A 21675-nucleotide genomic window follows, 5' to 3' on the forward strand; every position below is an offset into this window, starting at 1 on the left:
TTATTTTTTTTGCATGTATTGAAATTGGAGTCCATCCCAAATAAATGTATGCAATGTTGTCATTTCTTACAGAATCCAGCCTTAAGATGCATCTCCCCAGTGTTTGAGTCATGCGTAGAAAATACCTCAGCAGGTTTTTGTCTTTCTTTTTTTCCCCCCCACTCTCCTCCTTTCAGCTCCCCTGCTAATATAAATGGATGGGGTCGACTTGCCGATCGCCGGTCCGAGTGACCGTTGCGAGCGACAGCCACCCAAGACCGCGTAGCCTAAGCTGTTAAATGTGGGTAAGTTGGAACATGTGCAACAAGTCGGGGGAGGAAAATGAGCACCGGCAAGGGGAAATATGCTGTAAAGCAGGTTGTCGTTGCAGCTGTTCGAGGCGCGCTAACAGTAACTTCCTGCTTTAAAAGGTCAGGGCCGCAAATAGTCGGGACTCAAGGTGGGGAACTGACGGAAGGATTGTTATTCAAAGTTCAGCCGAAGGGCCTGTTTTGCCTGTATTATTAAGCTGTGCTGGGGCTGGTGTTTGAATTCAAAATTCAATCAGATTTTCTGACTTTTTTTTTTTTGAAAGAAGCTTGACCTCATGCTAAACCAAGAGGCTTGCGGAAAGGAGAAAAGGAAGGAAAGTATATCCAACCCGAGAGGAGGGCAGAGGCCTCATTGTAGGCTAGCCTACCCCAATGAAAGAGTAACAGGATTAGCAGCCATGTTCGTGATTGGAGCGCGAGACCCAGGAGAAAGCATGGCCCAAAGCCTTCTGATAAAATAAAGTATGAATTAAACCTATATATTAAAAAAGAAAAAAACCCGTTCCACCCCTTGAGGCTGCTGGCACATAATCCCCACCCCACCCTCCGCCTCTATTAAGGCTCTCAGTCCTCGGCCCGGTCGAGTTGATACAGACATCAAAGCTAACCAACACAGTGTCAAATGAGACAGGCAGCAAGTCGCAGGGGCCCGGCTGTAATTGGCTGAACTGAGAAGGAGGGTGAGACTGGTAGATTAATAATGAATGTGCTGCGCTGGGCTCAGGGAGAGAGGCCTCTGCTCTCCACAGGCAGATGTGCCAGAGTTTCAGAGGCGATGTGTTATTCCTCATCGCATACAGAAACTCCACAGCAGCGCAAGTTTTAGACGCTTTCATGCCTAGACGTCTGGCTGCGTTAAAACGGGTTACGTCTTATGAGATGAGACAAAAGTGCACTTTATTTTTAGTTACAGTGACGAACATCTCAGGAAAGTAAAACATAAGCTATTCTAAAATGCATAATGAGACCCATTCCATAGAAAAATGTTTCTCATTCAGTTGTGAGTTATTGATCAATTCTATTGGGCTCCCTACACAGGGTGCCATCAAATTAAGGGGCGGCACAAGTGCAAATCAAAGATAAATTATTGTACGCTTTCACAACTTTTCTATTGCTTGTTTTTAAGCACTGATTCTGATTCAACATCTCTGACTTGGTGCTAAATCAAAAGGCTGTTTCACTTTTCAAGGACAGCATTTGATCACTGGTCATATTGCGAAACAGACCGAATTATTCCACTCAAGAGTCATTGAATATTTATTTTGTGAAAACTCTCCACAGGGTCACTTTCGATTGGGGGAAGTGGTAAGACTGGTAAAACTAGGACAAAATTATTGTACATTAATTACTGAATTTCTGAAACCTTCTTATAGATATGAAGAGAGGATTATTCATCTGAGCGGCATTTATAGAAAGATAACTTGAGAATAGTGCAAATGAATAAATGTTTGTATTAATTCAAATTTGATTGCATGCAAAGTATATATTAAAAGGGACTTTTAATCAGCTTGAAAGTTAATGGTTTATCAGAACTTCCATGGCAACACAGTCACTTCTCTACAGCAGTTTCCTCAAATGTGTTATACATTTTTTTTTTTTTTACATTTATCAGATGAGATGGGAATTTGCTGATAAGCCTAATCGGATTCCAAGGTGAAGTTGTGCCGATGCATCCAGAGCTTCAACCCCCGGTATAAAAATAATGGAACTAAAACATTTGAAGGGTATTGTTGAAGTTGTTTTTAATTCCCTGTGTGAAACATACCTAAAAATGTGTTTCTCTTTCTATTAGGTTGAGAAGACAGAAAACTTCAGTACTTTGACCTCATCTGGCTTTTAACTGTCTTGCCTTTTTTCATGTCTGCTTGCAAATTTTACTGTAAATTATTAATTGTGTTGAAATCTGGACCGTTTTCAGGCCATGCTGTGGAGCTCATCTACATTTTCTGAAGAAATGCTTTCTCACTCAATTTATGTCCCAAACAAATGACTTCATCACCAAGGTTTTATCAGGCTAATGGAAAAAACTTCCTAAAGACCATGACTCAAAGTGGACAAACTTTTTTTTTTTGTCGTTTTTTGTTTTGTCAGGTTGCGACAGGTAAACCATCAAGTGAATAGTGAATTTTTTTTATCTAATCTCAAGCTCATTAAAAAGCAATTTTAAAGTGTCACAAATTCTTAATAAGATTTGGGTTTGGACTTTCTCTGGGCAATTCTAACACATTAAAATGACACACAGCTGTCTTTAACGCCATTCAGTTTCACATCAATGCTGACCAGTTTCTATATCGTTGCTGGGGGAAAAAACAAAAAAGCATACCCACAGCATGATGCTGCCACCACCTTGTTTCAAGGGTATGCTCAGGGTGCTGAGCATAAACTATTTGCATGTTGGCCCAAAATAAATACATTTTCTAACATATGTAGCTCTTGCTCTCTCTACATGAAGCCTTTCTTTCCTATGAGGAGAGAATATATTACGGGAGTATTTATTTCTCCTTGAAGGCATAATTGAGGCATGAAAACGCCATTCATGGTCAGCGAATCAGACTTTGCAAAAGAGAAGCACTCGCACTTAAACAGAGATTTAATTACAGTATTATGGCCAAATGAGGTGATGTTGGTGGCGGGTCAGTTTGGCCTACAAACAGAAGATAAGCCATGGCTGGTAACCCCATTTCCCCTCCCATCTGTTGGTAGCAGTAGTAGAACATGGCTGCACTCACCAGGACCTGGCAACCCACCCCCACTCGCCCCCTCCACCCCCTCCCGAGCCCTGTTTCTCTGGCTCACCGCACAGCTGTGTTGCGTTTGGATTAGGCCAAGAATAAAACAGGAAGTAGAAATTAAACAAAAGCTTACACACACACGCGCGCGCGCACACACACACACATATACAGACACGCGCACAAGTTACCAAAGCCTCGGCAGCAGCACGAGTGACAGCCTGTGGAAAAAGAAAAAAAGAAGAAATGCACACCCCCACACGTGTGGACCAGGACTCTCACAGATACACACAGTATATATACACACCGGGGCAGCAATAAAGTCAGGCTCTGCCTCCAACACACTAACACGAGCCCAGGCGGGACCACAGGCATATCATTTCTCTGTGCCCACACATATGATCTTTTTACATGCTAACTGCCCTCCTCCTCCTCTTCATGGTGGTCTGCTGCAGCCACCGCCGAGGGAAAACTCACTCCTACTTACCAGTGTAATCATCCTAATGTGAGTGTATTTTAATCAAGAGACGACAGGCAAACATCGCAATGGACATAAAAAGTGAGCACACCCCCAAGTTGGGTTATGTGAAATTTTAACCATTATAAACATTCCAAAAAATTACAAGAGGTAACATGTACGTTAAAGGAAAAGTGTTTTTAAAAAAAACAAACAGGTGAAATGATTTACAGGAGTTACATAAGTGAGCTCAACTTTAAAGTAATGCTTTGTTGAAGCACAGTTAGATTTTTTTTTGAAGCATTTTGTCTTCAAAACTAAATGCTTTAGTTTTGAAGATTATGAAGTTTGAACTTATGAAGTTCAAACCAGCTATAAGTTATAGTAAATCTGATAGCTGGAGTCCTGCTGGAAGTATTTTTACCTGATATGTGCATGCTTTAGCTATATCTATCTAATATGCTTCACCTAAGTGATAAAGTTCCTGGATTAAATTGGTTTATCAGTAATACTCTAATTAATGGAATGGACCTGTAGATAGTAGTGACATTACCAAACGGACATTTCTATAAAATTGGAAAAGGACAGAAACCGGTCAGGGAGGCTTTTTAGAAGTAACGCAAAATGAACTGGTTGACTTCTACAATTTCCTGTCTTCTCCACTTCTTGGATAATTGAGTCAGGTGGCAAAACATGAGTCCTTTCCTTCCAAGAAAGCATCCAGGTCTGACTAATATTTCCCAAAACCTCACAGGAGAACATTTAATGGTCTAATGGAGCAAAACTGGGCCTGGAGCCACAATTTTAAAACATATGCTAGGCACTAAAACAATGTGAATCACCAGAAGGACACCAGACCCACAATGAAACACGGTGGTGGCAGCAACATGCTTTGGGATTACTGTTCTGCAGACAGAAATTAGGTTATTGATCGATGAAGTGATAGCCTATCCAGAATGCCAGTCAGTCTCAAACCAAGAGCCTCAAGCGCTCTGGAATCCGAGAGTACATCCAAGTCAAAAGAATGATTTCACCTTAAGAAAACAAAAGTTTTGGAATTTGTTGGCGGGTTTTTTAAGTGAATTTTATAAGATACATGTTGAATTAAAGGCGGGAAATCATTTCAAAAAGATTTATGACTGTCTTAGAAATATGTCGTGTGTCAACTTAAACCTAGAAAACTGGATGAGATGGGGTTTTCAGGAATAGTTTTGATTATCATGTAATTCGCCCTTAAAAGAAGAAATCCAGTCCTATACGTTGAGGCAGTTTGAAATATTCAGAAATAAGAGTTGCTTTTAATGAATCTGGGCAAGAAGCTCCTTTGTTGTGAAGTGTAACCGCGAAGACACCCAGAGATGTCGTTACAGAACAAATTTAGACATAGATGCGTGTGACTGTCTGCTTGCTCAAAACCTGTGTGAATTCACAGAGACAGGCTGCCATCCATGGTGCATGGGAACCGCGGCGCAATGAGGAAGTGGAACTGGGCAGGAGAAGGAGGAGATGTTTGAAAACACAAAGCTGTGTGTCGAGTCAGCTTAGCTGGCGACGCCACAAAGCTGATGGAAATCCATCAAAGTGCTTCTCGTCATGAGTTGGACCCACACTTAATGATTGTACGGTAAATGTTTTCATGATATTTTTTCCTGTCAAGACCTGAGTCACCTAATGAGTCACACCATCTCTCTCTTTCTCTCTTGTTTTTATGTGGGACGGAGAGTTTTTGTTGACATGGCGATGCCAACTTTGTTTTGTCAGTCTCTGTAAGCGCACATGGAAACACTTACTGTAGTGTTGACCCCTCCTCTTCCTCAACATACACACATGTCCAAACACTTCTGTGTGATCAATGAAGAGCACATATGTGTCCATTGTATAGAATGAAAGCATGCAGTGCCAGAGGCAGGGGGGGGGGGGAGAAAGAAAAAAACATGGCGGAAGCATATCAAGCTTCAGTTTGAGGTTTTTACATAAATGCAGCCGCTGCAGCGAAGGCTCTCCCACTTCTTCAGGAGCGCTGACATGTGCTCCTGTGACAACCACCGCAGGGCCTTTATGTATCTCAATGTGAAATTTCTGCACACCTGAAAATCCATGTTCATATGCCAAAGTCTGCACATTTATCAGACTTTACTTTGACAGGCTCTGTTCTCCACCTGGCTTTTTACCCTGAAATTTTAGAGCCCAACGTAATCCTTCCCTCGAGCTTCCTCCTCCTCCTCCTCTTCAACGCCTATCCCTCCGTTCTTTCCTCTCTCTCCATCTAGTGTCATGGTGAGGGTAATATGAGGCATATGGCTGCTGATGACAGTCCCTAATCCTCGTGCTGATAACTGATAGTTACCCGCGTGCTCCTCATCCCCTTTATGCCAAGAACAAGGGAGGAAGACGCGAGCGCGTCGGCTGATGCTCCCCGCTGAGCCTTCAAGTCTCTGCCGCACTCAGCTGAGAATCATTATCTGAAATGACTGATGTGAGAAGGGGCTGATGGACAAGGCAGATATTAGTGTTTGTGCTGGAGTCAAACTTGCTTCAGACTCACGGAGCTCCAGAAAGCAGAAGTTGCTTCAGGGTCTAAGAGGGTGAGAGATGTGCCAAAGCCACAAAAAAAAAAAAACACACACAAAAAAAAAGAAGAAGAAAGAAAGAAAGAAAAAACCCACAAACGTGGTATATTTTAGGAGTGTTCAAGGGATTGCATCAGATTTCTTACTCACTCAAGCTCCTGTTGCTTTATTGGGGTTGAGTTTTATTTGGTAATAAATAAACACCCAACAATACAATACGCCCACAAACAGGAGTGACAGCCAGCATTAAACCTTTGGTTTTCCAGTCATTTAAACCGAGTTAATCAGCATATATTACACCAATCAAATAAACGCAGAGGATACAGACATACAGTATATATATTTTTAAAGATTTTGGTTTGGGTCACTGATATTAGTTCAGATGTCTTGACACGAGCATTTCGAATAAAAGCTTAAGAAGATCCGTCTTAAGTAGTAACATATTCTGTTCTAATTAAAATAAGATATAATATTTTAGCATAAATCAAACAAAAAATGTTTACTTAAAAATGTTTACCAGCAACAAAAACATCTAAACTGTAGCGTATCATTGTGCTGAGCTGAATTTTAACTTGACCATTTAAAAAAAAACAAAAACATGTCCACTCATCTGAGTCTTTATTAGGGAAGTCTTGCTAGTACTGAGCTGGACCGCTTTCAGAATGGTCTTTATTTTTTATGTCATAAATTCAACACTGTGTCCCAAAACATCCCTTGACTGTTTTGGGGACTACGTACTGTACTGTGGCATTTAAATAATGCTCATTTGATGCAAACAGAGCCCAGAAATAAACCCTACATCATTTCACCACCAACACCAACCTGAAACGTTGATATCGACCGGATTGATTCGCCATTTAATCCACACCCAAGTCTTTCCCTAGGATGGGAAAGAGTTGCATCTTTTTAATTTTACTGAGCCTTTGTATAGTGTTGGCTCAGTTTTCTACTCTTACATAAGAGGCACTCAGCGCAGTTGTCTGCTGCTGTAGCTCATCTACTCTAAGGTTTGACATGTGAGTACAGAGAAGGCATTTTGCACATTTTATTGCAAATGTAGAACCAGAGCACATGAATCCCATAGATCAGTACTTTCTGAATTATTCAGAGAAGACTATCAGACACCAAAACCCATATATTCACAGCTAGCTTTAAAGTCATTTTTATAGTCGGTTTGTACTTCAGTAAGTCATCTTCTGCACATCTGGCTCATTTACTATGTGGGTTAATAGCAAACTGAACAGCTGTACCTAATAAAATGACTAGTGAGAGTATTTAAAATAAAAGAATATTGTTGTTATAGCACAAAAAGTACGTTAAGTAGAGTACAATATGCTGAGAGGCCACACAAGGCTTACAAAAGACACAAGTTATTAGTCTCGATTTCTTCCAAAACTTACATTTAATCTAAACACAAACTCACAGCGACCAGATTCAGTTGAAAAATTACATAGCAGGGGCCTTTCATTAAGATAAAGTCATAAAACTTTGAGAATTAAAAAGAGCCCTCCATCTCACAAGAGTAATAAATACAAAAATCGCTCAGTGATTCTGGGATTTGCCAGCACAGTATCTGTCAAAAGTTTGCTAACATTAGCTGCCATTAGGCACAGAAGCCATTAAGACTGTAGAAACAAAACCCCTGAGTGTACTGGAGTGAGCAATTTACTTTACGTTTTATTGCTTATGAGTTTCACTTCTCATTTGAAACAGAAGGAATGTGTCAAGTCTTTTTCTTTTTTCAGTGTTGCTTTAGAAAGAGTGAGACAGGATATTGGCCTCACACCAGAGAGTTCAGTTTATCCAGATATAAGGCAGAAGGAGGAAGTACAAAACTTCTCTTTTTTATTGGTCAGCCTGTTTGGTTTGCTTAAAATGTATACACTAAATTTAAAATATATATAAATAGAAATGTAATTGTTAGGTTGAAGATTTTGTGGAAAGGATGTCACATTTTGATGTAAAATATCAATACTTTTTACTGCTGAAACCTTTGTTCAGGTATTTAAATAATTGTCGTGAACAAAAAATAAGCGATTCATTTGGTGTTGATTCATTTTATTGAGTTTGAGTTTTGACTTTTTCATTCAGCATATCAGTCATTATAGCGAAATGGAAATTCAAGAGGATATAAGAAACAAAATCAGTTATTTCTGTCAGTAGGAAAAGGGGGAATCCAGCCAAATACTAGAGTGAATCAATGACTCACCGTGGAAGTTGCCATCATGTAACTTTTTGGAAGATATTCGTACTCTGTGAAATAAAACTAACAATATCACAAAAAAATAAATATTCATACCAAAAGTCAAATATGGTGGAGACAGCAGGATTGTCTGGGGCTACTTTGCTTTTTGTCCCCTTACATTGACCCACACTTGAGTTATGCAGCAAGAAATTACTCATTGCACACCAATGAGGCAACCCTTGAAAAGCCCAAAGCAAAAAATATGAACGTTTCAAAATGTTGTAGTCAAAGTCTAGACTTAAATTAATTAATTAACTATGACATGACCATGAGCTGACTGTTATTGTAGGTCTGCTTAAAGCCTCTGATGTGGCTTTACAGCAGTCCTGCAAAGAAGATGGGGCCAAAATTATTCATAAGTAAAGCAACATATTCATTATCAGAAATCACACAAGCTTGTTGACAGTTGTTGCTGTTAAGGATGGTACAACCAATTACTAGGTTTAGCGGGCAATTCATTTTTCACATGGGGCAAAAATGGTTTATCTTTCTTATTAAATTAAGTTGTCATTTGAAAATGATATTTTTGTTTTATGCTAGATATCTTTGTCTGATTTTAAGACTTACTGTATGTCTAAGTGTCTCAAAAAATGTGGACAGAGGAAATCTGTAAGGAAACAGATACTTTTTCAACTTAATGTAGCTAACTAGGTGTTTATGCTAAGTGACGCTAACAAGAAACTTCTCTCATAATGTTGGATAGAAAATCTATAAAATATATCAGAGTTTCTGAGCTATTGCAGTTTATTTGTTTTTCTGTTGCTAATTAATGTAACCTTGCCTTTTTGCTAAGTAGAGTGAATATAAAGTGCTAGTGAGTTTCTGCTAGCTGTTTATGCTAATTTACAGGGCTATCAAGAAATTCATTCAGATCTGTACTGGCCAACAGTACACAAAAAATAAAACAATTTAAAAAACTTAAGCTCATTAGTACTACTTATACAAAGTAAAGAAAAACATAAATAACTGGAAATCAATCAAATCAGTAAATTTTGTGGCAAGCTTTGCTGCCATGTTTGTGCTAAGCTAGGCTGATAAGAACCAATTCCAATTCATCTGGTGAATAAGGAGTAACCAAAACATAAAAACAACAGGCTCCTAAATTCCACTTTAACTTCCTTCAACTTTGCCCGTCAGTGTTGTTTCTATTATTATCTTATGATAGGCAAAAACAAAAACATTCACACAACTCTGTTGGAGCGGAAATCAGTAAAAACAGATTTGTAGTTTGTGACAGCTAGTCAGTTTTACTACCTTGTTTATTCAAAACCAACCAACAAGAAACTTTTCCCTTAATTGGTTGCTTTGGATGAGAAAGTGGTAGTCATAGATGGCACCAGCTGTGGTTCCTTTTCCTGGTAATATCTGAGGTTTTCATCTCAGACTATTAATAGTTGTTTTTTTCCCCCCAAACGTCTCCAGCAACAAACATCATATGAAAACCAAAAGACTTTTTGTTTTCCTCAAATCTGCTTCAGAGAATGTTTTTTTTTTTTGAACTGAACATTTATTTGAACTGTCTGACATACCTGTAAACTTTTCATCTACAAACATTTATCAGTAAAGCCTTTTTTGCCTCTTCTTTTTTTTTTTTTCTTCCTTATGTTTTTTCAAAATACTGGACTGTGGCTTTGGAGAAGCAGTGGAAATTCCTGGCGTGCGTATGTGCATACTTGTACAAACAAGCGACATACTTTCTGGAGGCCTAGTGGATGTCAGTCACGGCAGTGGGTAAGTGTGGTCCATCCTCTCATTTAGAGCCTGCCAGTCAGCAAGCTACTCAACCAGCCCTGAAACCAGCCAGCCAGAGCTTTTTAAAGGGCCTCTGATTTGACAGAATCCCAAGGGGGGAGGAGAAAGAGGGGGGATTAGGATTAGCAGCTGTTTCCCCTCAAACAGTTGGAGAAGATACGCTACAGCTACACCACGCTGATGGCAAATTAATTGATGAATAGAACATGCGTGTGTCGTCTCAGATAATGGGCTAAAGCTCCCCGTTTCTTAAATTGCGATGAAGGTGTCCTTTTCATGAACCCGGCCTTGTGGATTTACTGTCACATATGCGCACTGAGTGGCAGGGAGGGGAGGCGAAAGCATATTGTGGCCGTGAGAAAGGTTCAAAACATCACTTTAATCTGAGAGCACAAAGCCAGGCACAGATTATGGCTCTGCCTCTCAAGTGATTCTGCTGGAGATCCGGTTTAGATGACCCCCGCTAACACCCTCGGAGACGGCGGATTTCACCCCAAACAAACGCTGATAGCAGCCATCAGCTGAGAACACACACACACACACACACACGCACCCCCACACACACACACACAGCGAGCACGCACGCTTGATTCACATCCATGGCATGAACGCTGGCTTTGCTCCCTGCGTCTAAAAACGCATGCATGCTGTGGCAAATGCTCGCAGGCACAGACAATAACAGATAGACACACAGGCTTATGTCAGTTTCACTTGCATCCACTTCAGGTTATTAAAGGAGATGTACAAGGTCTGCTGCGTAGCTAACAGGTTTTGTGGTGAAAAAAATTACCCCTCTTTGACACCTTGAGTGAAAACGGCACTGCCGTGATTCAAAACAGCCGTCCAAAATAAGGGGAACGTGAAGCTTAGAGGAGCGGAGGTAGATAGCTCACCTCTTTTGTATTGTTTATCTGCAATCAAAGCACCACACACACACAATTACAGTTCAATGAAAAATATATATCCCTTTTTACTTCACTACAATCCAACAAATTTAGATATCAAACAAATATAACCTGAGTAAATGGAGTATTTGTTCTTTAAATAAGTTTTGTTTATTAAAAGGGAAACTATCCTCTATTTTGCAAATTGTTCAACGAAGAGAGAATGACCAGGCAAAATGGCATCTATGCCAGATTTCCAGGGTGAGGACCCCTCCTGGTTTTTTTGTTGTTTTTTTTAAAAACACACCCAAAAGTCTTAGATTTTCCTAAAAACATCTTAATCTCCAAGACTTTTGAGGAAAAAGGAAAATGCTGATGACAGGTTTTTTGTGATCAAAAACCTGTTTTAGCCAAAGACGAGTGGGCCAAAACTCTCTCACAGTAATGGACAATATATATTTCTGCTCTAGCAATGATTGCAAACACTTGGTCGCAAGTTATTGTTGCCATGGATGAACAGCCAATTATTAGACTTAGGGAGCAATTCCATTTTTTCTTAGATGGCTTTTAGTCACTTAATGATCAAAAATCTTTTGAAAACCTTTTTCTTGCGTTTACTTTGGTTTTCTTTGTCTTTTTTTTTTCGTGGTTTGAAAAATTTAAACGTGACAGAAAAGCAAAAAGGTAGAAATCTGTAAGGAGGCAAGTGCATTTTCCCCACCCTATACCTCCCAGGGAGTTAATTGCTAGTCTTCTCTATCACTTAAGAAAACAGTCAGAGGCCATAATGTAGGTTTGCAGGGCTGAGCTCTGCTGCAGTCTGGTGTTCCCTGCACATATGAAGTACTCCATCTCCCAAGACTCAATGGTTCTGTATAATTTACAATATTTTTCTTTCAGAAAAAAAAATGTCACACATTCATTTTTAATGTGACAAATGAATTATGTAAATTGGATCCACGTTAAACAAAGACTAAACCTTTGGCAAAAGAGAGGCATGGTGTGTAGTGTGGTTGGAGAGAGCAAAATTCAGAACTGGGAAAAGGTAAAATAAGTGGAGCGAATTTTTAAAGGGGCTTCGCCACGATGCTCTTGAGAGCTGAGGGGATGAGTCAGAAAGGAGATGTCGGTGTCAAGCAAAAATTATGACGGCAGAAGAAGCAGAGCTGCATTCTGTTTGAACTACACCATTGTACTTGAACCGAGAGACTTCAATTATTACAGTGCTGGGAAGAAAAAGTACTTTCTATCTTACAGATTTCTTCTGGTTCTGGTATGGAGGGATGGGAGGGGTTGTTTTTTGTTTTTTTGCCACACTTAAATATTTGAGATTATCAAATTAATTTTAATGTGAGACAAAGACAACACAAATAAGTTTAGAAAAGCTTATTTTATCTTCCTCCTTTGCTGCCGTCAACCCTTTGCTGAAACTGCTAATGAGTCACTGATATCCCAGTGGAGGAATTTTGGCTCTAACTCTTGCTGAATTGTTTTCATTCAACCACACTGGATTTTTTTTTTCTTCTTTTAGTACAAATATTGTATTAGTTCAATTCGTCCAAACTTTGACTAGGCCAGTCGCTTCACTTTTGCTCAGAGATGGACTTGCTGTCTTGTTGGATCTCGAGTTCATGATCCTGATGATTAAACATTCTCCTTTAGGAGTCTCTGGAATCAAAAGCAGAATTCATGATTCTGTTAATTACATTTTAGTGAGAAGTTTCACACAGGAGGTAGCTATATTTTCACATTTTCACATTTCATTAATACATTCATCATTTGAACCCTGCTCTTTGTAATCCCTGCTTATCTTTGACTGATGTACTAAATTTGTCTGATGATCTAAAAGATTTAAATGTGACAAAGAGTGAAAAACACCTTTTGTTGGTGCCAGTTAGATGTTTGGGGGCTCGGAATAATTGGTTTCTCCCTCTCTGCACGAAGGCCCTTTGTGTTTTCATGCAAAGCCCATCTGGGTAATTTCTACATCTTTTATTGTACAGTTGCAAGCCTTAACCACTTGAACCGCATGGAAAATGTCCCCACACCCTCAAATAACGGTTACGTTGGTGAACGGGTGGTGTGTGAAAGACAACGAGAAAAAGAGAGAGAGAGAGCGCACGCCCTGGTGTTTCCTGTCGACATATAAAAGGCCGATGGCTTGGGCGTGCATGTGCACATGAGTACCAATACATGATAATGATATGTGTGCGTGCAATGGCCCTTAGCGTGATGTGAAAATCATGCACCTAACACCATAGCAGCTACTTGTGATGTTATGTGAACTTTGATGCTAATAATAATAATAATAATAATAATAAAACAGAAGTCAAACATTCAAAATAGGTCCAGATTTATCCAAATTTAAAGGACCAAATGAAATAAGTGATGACTCATGTAAAGCTAATGACACAAACAAACCCTTCACATGCCGTGTAAACCCCAGATCACCTTTCTGAAAGACTTCAGCCATGACAAGACAGGTGCACCGGGAGGAAAATGACAACTTGCTGAGGTTTTATGTCTGTTCGTTTCCTCTGTGATTTCGAGTGAGAAAGGGCGGAGGAGGGAAGGAGAGAGAGAAAGTATGTGCATATGAATGTAAAACAGAGACAAGAAAGAGGACCTATCTGTACTTGAACGCTCACCACTACCACAAATAAGTGAGTGTGATTCATCACTTCCTTCCTATTAGCATGAATAGTGCAAAAGAAGAGGGTGTAAACCAAACGCTGCAGTTCAGAACACCGTGCTCTCTACCCCACTGCATGCATGCAAGCCTACCATATGTACATCACAACCTGTACTGTGATGTGTGTGGGCATGTAGTGCACTTTCAGATCGTGGTGAAACAAATGCGACTCTGCTGGCTGGTATTTGTCTTCATGTGAACTTGCAGAATTAGGCTACATAAAAAAGAAAAAAAAAAACTCTTAAAAAGCCCCGCTCTCGACCTCTGGTGCCATCTGCCAGTGACGGGGCATAAATGCAAATCAGATCCAGAAACCATGCCTGCTCCTTCCATTGGAGCAGCCTACAGAAATAAACTGGGTCAAACAGACCAGCTACCAGCTGTGTGTGTGTGTGTGTGTGTGTGTATAATAAGGCACATGCGCCTCTCTTTGTGTGGAGAGACAGCTATATATGTGTGTTGAGAGGAGGGGGTTGAGTTAACACCAAGGGTTCCTAATGTTCTTATTTGAGATACTGAACTCTTTCCAGCAGTGTAGTGTGAAGACGAACCGGCAGCCCGGCCACTCAGCGCTCCTTTCAGGATGTCAGGCCACAGAGGCACTCCTGGGCTACGTGACTGGCCGAAGGAGCTGGGTGACAAATAAAGGCTCTTATCTGAGGCTGAAATTAGACCACAGCCAGGGCGCAACTGATAGGGAGCGTATTAAACTCTCTCTCTCAAAAAAAAAAATAAAAATCTGAACCTCCCGGGAGGGTGATGCAACGCGGAGGCAACACTGGCGTAATGCAGACAGATGCGTCCCCCTCTCTCATATCACTGCGATGCGTCTGAATTATGAATGAGGCCCCATGCATCTTGTCAATGCAAGAAAGAAAAGGGGGGCTTCGTCTTCACTCGTTGCTCTCCATATACTGTTTGTTTTCTTTAAAGCTTTTCACTTTAAATTCGGCCTCTGCAGGCGGCGAGGAAAGTCCAAAAGCTTCACACACACACACACACACACAAAAAAAAAATTGAGCGGCCGTCGTGCGTTGCTTTTGTCCGACTGGAGTCAAACACTTACAGATTATCTGTAAGTGCACAAGGCAATAAAAAGCTGATTGGCATTATGTATAAGGGTTGATTTCTTTGCACATAAAGCAGTTGAGTTTAAAGGTTGCAGAAACAAAGGGGCATGACACCACACACACCGAATCCTATCTTTAGTTTTTAGTCTGCTGATGTCAGAATAGGAATTTGGATTAAAAAGTGGGCCTGTCAAGTCTCTTCTTTTCTATGTGATAAACATGGAGCAATATGAGCTGAATAATAAATGACTGCGCGCCTTTCAGTATCATTTCAAACAGACCTATTCTATTTATAGACAACTCAAACATTTCCTTCTCCAGCAAACTTTCTCTGTTTTCTTTCTTTCTTCCTCCATCTGATTTCAGGCACAGATTGTTAATCCAGTCACAAGGGAGGGCCAATGACTCTCATTTCCTGCAGTTTGGTTCTCTTTAACAAAATGACTCCCCACTCCCTGAATTCTCTGAAGTTCCTCTGAGATATCTGCAGCTGCCTGGATGTGTCTCTGTGTCTTTCTCTGGTTTGCGTGCACAGACCATTGTGCTAACACACCGGCTCAGTGTGCAGGGTGAGGGCATGTGAGCGTGGGGCATGAAGTTAGACAGAAAAGTGAACAGAGATGAAAAGGTTAATATTTTCCAGGCTTGTGGGAGGGAGGTGATAGCTTTGTTCAAGCCGTGTGGGTAGTTTCTGCGTGTGTGTGTGTGTGTGCGTGTTTTAGCATTTAGCACCTTGTAGGGACCATTTTTCTAGCAAATACTTTGTTGGCTCCTTATGGGACCCAACAAAGCCTGAGCCACATAAGAAGAAGTGCTGCTTCTGGGTTATGGGTTAATGGTTTAGTTTTAGGACTAAGGTTAGGTTTAGTGTAAGGGTTAGACTACAGAAATGAATGAATATTAGGTGGAAGTCAATGCAAAATCCTTGTGAGGATAGAAAGACTTACTATGTGTGTGTGTGTGTGTGTGTGTGTGTGTGTGTGTGTGCGTGTGTGTGTGTGTGTGTGTGTGTGTGTGCGTGCGTGTGTGTGTGTGTGTGTGTGTGTGTGTGTGTGTGTGTGTGTGTGTGTGTGTGTGTGTGTGTGTGTGTGTGTGTGTGTGTGTGTGTGTGTGTGTGCATGTGTGTGTCTTTACACATACACTATTTCCTGTGTGGGTGAATAAAAAAATGTTTATGTTAAGCATCACTGTGGTCTCAGAAAGTGGATTATTTAATGTAAGTAAGAGTGAAATGAAATGTGTGGCCAGTATGTTGGTATGATTGTGGACATTTCTATAATCTTTTCTTTGCTAGTATGCTATGCTATACTACACCATAATATGCTATGCTATGCTATGCTGCACCATACCATACTACACAATACGATACTATTCTATACTATACCATGCTATACTACACAGCACTGTGCAATACTGTACCATACTACACTATGCTATAGCATACTATATTATAATATACTATACTATAGTATACCATGCTATACTATACTATATTACACTACGCTATACTATACTGTACTGTGACCACTATACTATGCTACACTATGCTATGATACTTCACTATTCTATGCTACACTGCACTATACAATATTACACTTTAACCATAATATATCAAAGTAAGCTATACTGCATTGTACTACACTGCACTATACTGTGCTATACTTTAGTATGTTATACTTCACTATACTATACTGAACTGCACTATACTATAATTCACTATTCTATGAAACACTATGCTACACCACACTATACGGTGTATAATATACCATGCTATACTATACTACACTATATTATGTTATACTGTGTTGTGCTATGCCATTCTGTACTATACTATGCAATTGTTTTCTGCACTATCCTATTCTTTTCTATGCTATGCTATGATTTGCTGTGCCATAAATGAATTCTTGACTGAATTTGATCCCATGTAGAACAAAATCTATAATATTTAAAATCGCTAAAAATGTAATTGGATAATTCTACACTTCACAGATGTTCTTTGAAACACAGGTTAAATGTAATGCACCTTATTCCATTTGTGAATGCATAAAAAAGAACATTTTTGATGTTTTTTTCAAACATTATGGCCACTATTAAGCAGGAAAACCACAGTTTCTACACAGTTAAAGTTTGGGTTGATTTACTCTGCTCTCATAACATATTCTTTATTGTAATAAAAAGTAGGGAATACGAAGGACTCGCACAGCGCACCATTCATGCAAGAACTGCCACTGCAGACAGTAAAAGTGTCATGAATCAACCCTCTGATTTACAGGAAATCAAGGTCAGCCTAGAATAATCCAGTCCAGGTTTGACTATTCTAAGTAGTTAAAATGCTTTATTGTTCTCTGCAAGTCTGCGAAGTAATCTTGTAGTATAACATCATATCAGAAGTTTAGAATCAGATACTGATTCAGGGTCACTAGCCAGAACTGTGTGCAGTCATATTTGTTTTACATTGCGTGTACCATGAAAGTATGCTGCCCTTTAATTGAACTTACAAATAAGTAGTGTAAAACCCATGTAGGGTACAGCTGACGGACGTCTTTATTTGCGTGTGTTCTGAATTCTCGTGTCACTCCCTGACAGAATGGTGCCCTGAGCAATGAGCCCACATCGAGATCTGCCTCTAGTGGATGAGGTGTAACGGCAGAAAGTAAAATCTGCAGCTCTTTTCTGATAGTAGAATTGTAAATAAGTTCCTTTTCTTTAGAAAATATCCATCATTTCTACGAATGATGGCTCATAAAGAAATAGACGCATTTTTATTCTTTTCTCTCTTCTTTTCTTTTACATTCCCTGAATTCCACTAATTATCAGCCCGTTGCCTAACCGTGTTCAAAGGAATCTCTTTCATTTAGTAAACCACTAAATTCTCACTTGTGAATCATACAGTGGATTAGTCTGTGCTTTGTCTAAACATAATGGGCAACTTTGCAGAGAAACTTTATCTTCATGTACTTTGTTGCCCACAATGTGCAGTAAAAAGACCATTTCCTTTCAATTTATTTGGCTCAGTGCTACAGAAATAAAAAACGGTATCAAATTTGGCTAAACAAATAAATACATTTTAGCACCAACAATGTTTTTCAAGGGAATTGTTTGCTGAAAACATGGCAGATGGTCAAAATATCTCCAGTTATCATGCTATGTTAGAGTGCAGAAAGCAAGTTTCTCTAAACCAAGTTTTCTTACTGTCATGGCTGTAACCTTTCTAATTCAATTCCTTTTTCATTTTTAACCTTACAAGAAATCTGAGATAACTGATAATAATGGGTTTTTTTTTATTTCAAAGCACTGATAACTTTGTTGATTACATTCCACATTTTTTCCACATTTTAAAGTTTACAGAAATGGCAGCTGGCCATGGAAACAAGAGAGCGGTTGTTTCTAGGGGAATCTGCGAACGTCCTTTCATATTCTGTTTAATACAAAGGATAAAATGAGTTGGATCAGCGTTGCTTGAGGGCACAGAGGACAGGTAGAATATAGGACATGCAGGGTTTGCATCGGTTCGGCCTTGCCTGCGGGCTCAGCTCAGTCTCCTCATGCTGCTGTTCTGTTCTGTTCTATTCTGATTGGGCCCAAACTGGATGCTTCCAACAACAGTCCTGATAAATCCAGCTCTGAGGGGTTTTTAGCTGGCATTATTCTTCTTTTTCCTCTGGAAACAAGACACCCCAATCTACACTCTTCACCATTGTCTTCCCACCAGACAGCCTAGCGAGTGAATGCTTGTGGCCAAATCCCCCCCTGCCGCTCTTTCAATGTGCAGACGCAGGCTCCGCTGCCCACATATGCTCTGGGCTCTAATTAGGCAGACCGCTGGACGTGTTGCTGGGGGAAATATCCCTGCAAAGACTTATCATCAAGTGGCAGCTTTTACAGATTTACGTCTTTTCATCTTGTTTATGTGCAAGTGTGTAAGCCCGTGACGAGGGATGGTAAGACAGGGAGATACAGCAGTCGTGTTCGAGGATGCTGAGCAAAGCACTCTCCATAAATCTAATGTACAGTATGCCACACAGAGATACGTGAGACTCTATGCAACATGTTGCACAACGCCACTACTGGTACGCTTACAGAGTGAGCAGCATGCCTCGGATCTAGTGAACTTGCAGAGCTTTCCCATGAGACCTGCGTCATCGACAGCAAGGTTATTTCCTGTAGTTGAAGAGCAGCATGACTCTCTTCCTGTTCTCTATGAGAAGAAGTGTCAGGTCTATTCTTCCAGTCCTACTTTCTTGCACATTGGGTACAGCTTACAAGGCACAGAAGACATTTCAAAATGACATAAATGTATACATTTCTCTCCATACCAGTTCCTCCAACAAAGGTAGCTTTCTATAATAGCACCCAGTGATTGCAATAACTGCCTTTATGGTCGGCAGCTTTAGTTTTGTGCTTGAAAAGCTTAAGTCAAATTCAAAGAAGCTCAACCTCAAGTGAATAGGAGTGCAGGAAGAACTCTTTCACAACGTACATGAAATTCCAAATTGACAAATGCATGAGGGGAGATGTTGCAGTGAGTGCAACTTGTGACAGTTTGTTGATGTGAAACAATGTGTACAAAAAAAACGTATGCTTGTTTTTGTGTGTACAAAAAAAAACTTATTACGCTTGTTTTCTTTAGCTAATGTGGTTGTGAGCTACTTATCATAAAAAGACAGACTGAGGTTGATTAAATCTCTCAAGGAAACAGCATTAATAAACTTCAGCATGCAGACAGCTGCAGGAGTTCCTTTGCTTTTTTCTCTTTTTTTGTCAAAGAGAGGATCTTTTCGTCAACCCCAAAGGTTGCTTTGCAACGCGAGTCTCTTCCAGAAGCTTCTTCCTGATAACAAAATAATTGTATTCATTTTTTCCTCAGTTTTTTCCCCTCCTCCCCGTCTCAGAGGAACTACTACTCTGTCTTTCGTCTCTGTTTGACCTCAAGCCTATAGGTGGAGCACATTGTCTGTGGTTAAAGCCGTGGTTTTGCCTCTTCATGGCCTTGTCACAGTACAGTAGACTAGTGAACTCATTATCTCAGTGTGAGTTGCATATTCTATACTTACTCATGCTGTAATAGCAATCCTAGAACACTTTTTTTTTTTGCACAAGTAAAATGAAAGGTATTCGTGCAGAGTGCCACAGTTGAGTTCGCTTCCTCAGCCGTATGACTTGCATTCTCTTTAGGCTGCTACCAGGAATCTCTGATGTCGTCACAATATTTAAATGTTTAAAAAATTCACAGCTATTTTTCCTGTCGTTCCTCAGTCAGTGAGCTGATTCGATTCCCCCTCTGTCTGCCTCTGCCGTTGTGTCCTTGGGCAAAACACTTCACCCGCCTTGCCTGCTGGTGGCACCAGTGCCTGGTACCCTCGCTTTTTGTCAGAGTATAGCTCCAGGGCATCTGTGGCTAAAGATGATGCATCCTATTATCAGCAGCAGGCTTTAATGAATTTTCCTGCTTACAGCCAGTCAGAGATGGAAGAGTTTACATTACTGGTTGTTTTTGCCTTTTGCTACTTTGCACCTGACTTGTTCAGGTATGAAATGCAGCCACCTGCCATGGATGCCTCCCATCAACCATACGTCAATATGCACTTGCTTTTACAACTACCAATTGAAGATTTATATATATATATATATACAAACTTTTTTGTAGAGAAATGCAGTGATGTGAGTAACCAATTCATGTGAGACAAATTGTAAAACTATTTGTCTTACACATATGTGGCCTGAGTAACTATCAGTTAAGGTGAAAGAATATTCATGTGACCTTATTGAGCTGCTATTCTTCTATAAATTATACTTTTTATGATCTTATATGTTTGCTATTTGGCTGTATATGTTTTACTGATATGTTAATATGCCACAGTTCTCATTGTAAATAGCACACACTCTGCAAGCAAACATAGAGCAGAACTTGCAAAAACTGCTGTGACACCAGTGAGACTTGTAGTCTTTTGTACTGCAATTTGCCTCATACAGAGGTCCTGAACTCTCTGCTGTTGAGAAACGATTGCTTCCTGGAGGTGTTTTTCCAAATCGCTAATGTATGTAATGCGCCGTAAGAAGCTCACCGGAAGTTGCCTGCACTGTGAACAACCATCCTTCACTGTGAAGAGAGAAGTGCCCATCCGAACGAGGCGGCTGTTAATATCGGTTCAATACTTGGAAGCGTGGCCAGCACAAACTGAACGGCTTCGTTCACTTCCTCTCCTGCCATTGCTAAAGCTACAGGCAAACTACAATTCAAAACATGCGCAGATAAAATCGACATATCATTCACGACTTTTCCTTCTTTTTGCTGATTGGCCCGGTCAGAAATCTACCAGAGACAATCCGAGTCAAGAGGAGAAAGCCCAGACTGTGCTGGAAATGAGAATGTTTTTTGAGTGTAATTGCACAGGAAAGCTCTTTTGAAACTGGATCTTGAAACTTTAATTTATTTTATTTTTTTACTTTTTTCAACCTTTGTTGCTTTTCCATTGGAAAAAGAAAAAGAAAACTTAATCATAATTGTTTTATAACACTTGAGAGGGTTCCTTTGTTCTCTCCAAGATAGCTTTATGGTCAGTGAAGGCAGTGGAACTGATATACATGCAAAAACATGCAAATCCTATGAGTTCCCCTTTAATTTAATAATATTTCCCAACTGGAAACTTTTCTTCAACTAATCAGCTTAGTAAATAAATTCTCCACCTAATGAGGTTCACTATGTCATTTCAATAATATCATAAATCACTACAACACGCCGATTCAATATTCATTTACACAACATTAATTCTAAAAAAATAAACGAACCATGGTTACTCTGAACTGTCGTGTCTTCACAGCAATGCAACCTCTTTTGGCTCTTTGCCAATCCGTTAGTATTTCAACATGTTCAAAGCTGCAAAGCTTCACAAGAGAAATAATCTCTGGTTTTAATCCATGTGAGTTTTTAAATTCCACCGCCTTTCCTGCAGCCACAACACCAA

Source organism: Xiphophorus maculatus, chromosome 22, assembly GCF_002775205.1.
Source record: "Xiphophorus maculatus strain JP 163 A chromosome 22, X_maculatus-5.0-male, whole genome shotgun sequence".
NCBI lineage: Eukaryota > Metazoa > Chordata > Actinopteri > Cyprinodontiformes > Poeciliidae > Xiphophorus > Xiphophorus maculatus.